This window comes from Syngnathus leptorhynchus, chromosome 13 (genome assembly GCF_054491065.1).
Source record: "Syngnathus leptorhynchus isolate UIUO chromosome 13, UIUO_Slep, whole genome shotgun sequence".
Lineage (NCBI taxonomy): Eukaryota > Metazoa > Chordata > Actinopteri > Syngnathiformes > Syngnathidae > Syngnathus > Syngnathus leptorhynchus.
This window is the reverse complement of record NC_141207.1, coordinates 630,806-635,330: the sequence shown is the minus strand read 5'-3', so window position 1 is coordinate 635,330 and position 4,525 is coordinate 630,806. Positions and strand designations below refer to the sequence as shown.

Below are 4,525 nucleotides of genomic sequence, written 5' to 3'. Positions count from 1 at the left end.
GTCTCCTCACAAAGGCAACAACCAGATGATTATGTCACAGTCACCTCAAAGTAAAGTGACACCTTTAAAAAAGTTGTTTTGGATCACTGTGATGATCCGTCGGCATTCCCGTGGGACCGCGCCTTATGTAATTCAATGTTCATGACACGACATCAACAGTCCCCGTCTGGGATGTTTTTTTGAAATGTAATTCATGGAACAAAAAGAGCAATCTGACACCTCGCAAATACCACCACAGTTTTTTTACTCCCCCAGATTGTGTAACTTGTGTTTGTTGTTCCCAGAGGCTGTGGATGCTGGTCAGGTCCTAAGAATACATAGGTTGTGTAACTGACACGCTTCTTTCTACCTGTGAGGAAACATCTTTCAATGAAGAGCACTTCTTCAAACCTAAAAAAAGGCGGGCGGACTGGTCATGGCACCTCAAAGGTTGGACAACATTGAAAGGCAAACCCTAAAACAAAAAACAAAGTTCAGGCCGTCATCATGCATGGCTTCAGTTACAAATGTGTGTGCAAATTAAAAAAAAAAAAACTTTCACCCATCATGAAGATTTTGTTTCTTTCTTCTCAGCGAAGCAGCTGAAGGACGACGTCACCCAAGGCCCGAGCTCTCACACATCAATCCTTCATCTGTCGTCGTGAGCTTTTCACACTCCCAAAGCCTGTGGACACGTAAAAACATTCTGATCAAGAATGGCACTTCTGGAGGTTCACCTGCAGAACAGGAGAAGCGCCAACTTGTGGTCGATCGTGTTCCGATCAGGACACTTTGCAAAGCTTCTGGGAAGGGTGCCTTGGCGATCGTGAAGGACGGAAGAGGGCTGGCCTTTGTTGTTTCTGCTGGAAGAGAAAGTGCAAGTGTTCCCGCTATCTTTCTCTCTGCCAGACGAGGCCGATACATTGGAGTATATCCGACACGTCACTCGGGAAGCAATCTCCTATTGTGTACGCATCTGCGTAACAGCCACGTCGAGCACCCCGACAATGTTCTCTATTCTCGTGCTTTCAAAGTGCAGAGAGTCGCTACAAATCAGGCGGGTGCTGGATTTGCGGGCGGGTAATCCTTACGTGCATGCAATGTTCTTCTCTCAAGACACAGGTTGGGATTAAAGCGGAGAGTTATCGACACGCGCGGCAGACGCTCGCTTGGAGAAAGTGCGATTCATATAGAAAGCGACACCAGCCTTTGTGAGTGGAGCAGAGTAAGCTCAGCAGCTGCCTGTGTTGCCCAAACAAAGAGTCGACCTGAGTGGGACTGCTTGGTAATGGCTTGATAAAAAGCGTAACCCCCCCCGTAAAAAAAGTCAACCTCGACTTTGCAGAATTGCACCGATTGCGCGACATCATGGAAAAGGTGCACGTATCGAGCGCAAAAAGTGAGCCGACACACACTCATCAGGTGCAAGTTAAATGTGTTTGCTTTCCATGTGTCGAGCCACGTTTGCTGTGTTTATTGCTGGCCATGGTCAGTGATGATGATATGATTGGCTAATTGCTTTATTGCTACAGCATACGCTATCATTCACAACCTGTTTGTCTAGTCCAAACACGACTGCAGCGATTCGTGTTCATTTGATGATTTTCGCGACGTCACATCGATTTAGCCGTCTGGAGATAATGGCAAAGGTGAATCGATAATGAACATTGTAAACGTAAGGGTGACCGGTGCGGGTCAAATTCATTTTTGTGACTCGAAACGATCAAGTTGAACAGAAATTCAGATCCTTCCCAAACATTTTGATGCCACTGTTTGTGGGATATGAATTCAAAGACTCAATCTGTTACTTCTTATCAAACAAACGGGGAGGGAAAAAAAGCAGTGGGAGGTGTGTTGTCGAACGCGGCAACGGCGCGGCCGCTACCTTAGAAACATAACAAGGTGTCGTTGCGCAATGACGGCGAGGGACTGCCCTTTCCGAAATCCTCTCCCAAACTAAAAATAGACATGTGTTCCTCACAGCAAGGCAAAGACGTACACCTGAAAGCCACCCAGCGGATGAGGCCCAACAACCACTTGAAACGCAAGCACAGAAAAGCCTTGTTCGCCAGATGCTTAAATTCCTTACACTCGCTCCACTTTGTCCGTGGCAAAACATGGAGCCGTCGTCTGTTTGATGTTTCCCGCTCTTTTTTTCATCCTCCCCTCAAAAGAGTCAAGCCTGAAAGGCTGCGCAGGGATTTTTAAGAGCACGTTTTGTAGCCACGGTGAACAATGAGCAGGAATTCAAAGAAGTTCAGGGGAGAAACGCCGAGACAATGCTCGGCTGGGAACGACTCGACGATGGCTCATTGCTACGCTACGTGCTAAATCTCGGCTTTTGTGCCCGAAGCTTTGATCCTAAAGTTCGAGCGACCCGCCGGTGGAGTCTGTTTGCTCCTGTTGGCGTATGTTAAGACTTTCCATTATGCAGCGGCTTCACAAACAGCCTGCGCTCGCTCACAGATTAGTTTACGTAAAAGCCAAAATAGCGAAAACCTTCTTTTGACGCTGCCAAGAGGTAATCTGTAGATGAATTTGCAGACTTTTCTTTGTACAAGTGCTGTCTTTTCAATGTCTCAACATACCCTAGAGTAAAAAATACATTTGCAAATCAGAATGAACACAAAAATCGACTTAATACTTTGGGTTTTGAACCACTTGTTTACTGATATATGCACTTGAAAGGCAAACAACTCTCGCGGAGTGACAAGCAAAGACCGTGTGAGCACAATTGATGTTTACTATTTGATTTCTAAATACACGTGCTGACAAATTGTGTTCTACAAAGTTGGATGCATGTTTCATCTATACTGCCTCTAGAAAAAGTGCCCAAAGCTGCATGATTAATTGCATTTTCAGTCTCTGGTGAGGTACCAGCACTTCCAATTACAGTTTGAGGAGTTGGAGTGGGGTTTTCAGGATTTTTGCTCTCCTGGGGCCAAAGTGGGGCTTGAGCGGTAACTAAAATCCACATATTCGTGACGTCTTTATCCTAGCGTAGCACTGGGCGCCAACTGCTACAGCATGCTCACACCACATCAGGTCTCATTTCTATCATCCTCCCTGGGACAATTGCAAGACCAAGCAGTTAAGATCCATTCAATTCTTCTGCCTTGACCGTGCACCTCAAAAGGGACGGCAAAAAAAACAAAAATGTAAGCATGACAGACACCAATGGTATGATAATGGCTGCAGCGAGTGTGTTGTCTGCCAACATATCTGAGCGCAATTGAGCGGCTGATTAAGCAATCACAGGATTAACGTCTTGCTTGCGTATGGACTTACACGTTCACGTGCAATCATTTCCATTGACATCACAACCCAGCACACGCTAGGTGCCAAGAATTCTTCTTTGAGCAACATCGAATGTAACACACAAACACTCTATCTATCTATCTATCTATCTATCTATCTATCTATCTATCGCACTGGGTAGTTTTCAATTATTGGCAACATTCCAGCAGCAGCATTCTGCATTCAGTGAGGTTTTGAGGCGATACGAGTCATTTGTCTTAATGAGCGCGACGTTAACGTTTTACCGAAGCTGATGTTGACCTGAGATGACCTGTCTTGTTTGCTTGTCGGTTTGGAAACAAACGTACAAGTTGTCCAGGGTTAAATCATGATCGGCTTGTGTGCCCGTATGCAGAGCTTCTCATTTTTCTTGGTCACATCAGTGGCCTGCAGAAGAAAAAGATATTGCGCTGTTACTTTTCAAATCAAGGCTGTTGTTACAGCTTGACCAACCTCCATCCTCTCACCCCCTTCCTTTCTCTGTGGACCAAAACACTGCAACCCCTGCTGAGTTTCTCATGCTGCACATGACATGCTAGCACGCACACACGCACACGCACACGCACACACACACACACACACACACACACACACACACACACACACACACACACACACACACACACACACACACAGACGCACGCATGCGCGCAAACATACTGTTGCTTGCATGCATTGAGCTCAATCAATGCAAAAGAGAACGGTCGTGTAACATGCCGTGTGAGCCACCCGCGACAGTTTTTCAACAGTACTTGTGACGACTTATCTTATCGGCTCATCTGGATGATGGAAAAGCAAATAAGCACACACGAGCACAGCCACTCACGCACTTTTGGTATGTGCATCCAGTGAGGTGGAAACTGCAAGTTGTCACCTTTGAGCTATTTGAGCAAATTCATCTGCTAAGAAAGGAAAGTGCCACGTCTCGTATGTGTCTGTTGTCATTGTTTGTGTCTGTGTGCTCGCCCCTCCCCTCCCCTCCCGTGTGCCCATGATTATTCTCACCTGCCTCTTGTTACCTGTCTGTGGTCGTGTATATAAGTCCCACCCCCCACACCCATGTTGCCTTCATGGCTTTTTGGTTCCCGGCGTTTTCAAGTCTGTTTCGTTTAATCAGTCATTTTATGGTTTTGTTAAGTCACGTCAGTTTGCCGAGGCTGTCTTTTGAGTTCCTCCGTTAAACCGTGGTCCAAGCTGCACTAGGTCGCCCTGCTCCATTCCTTCTGTTTCCACGAACTACAGTTCTGCA

General features: G+C 46.3%; 1 long non-coding RNA gene across 1 annotated transcript; it reads right to left on the bottom strand.

The window, feature by feature from the left end:
- Window positions 1-500: 500 nt before the first annotated feature.
- On the bottom strand, window positions 501-4,214 carry LOC147046759 (uncharacterized). Its single transcript, XR_015068017.1, has 3 exons — window positions 4,107-4,214; window positions 3,522-3,663; window positions 501-664 (listed from the first exon to the last, which is right to left on the bottom strand). It is a non-coding gene; the product is annotated as an uncharacterized LOC147046759 (long non-coding RNA).
- Between the last annotated feature and the right edge of the window lie 311 nt (window positions 4,215-4,525).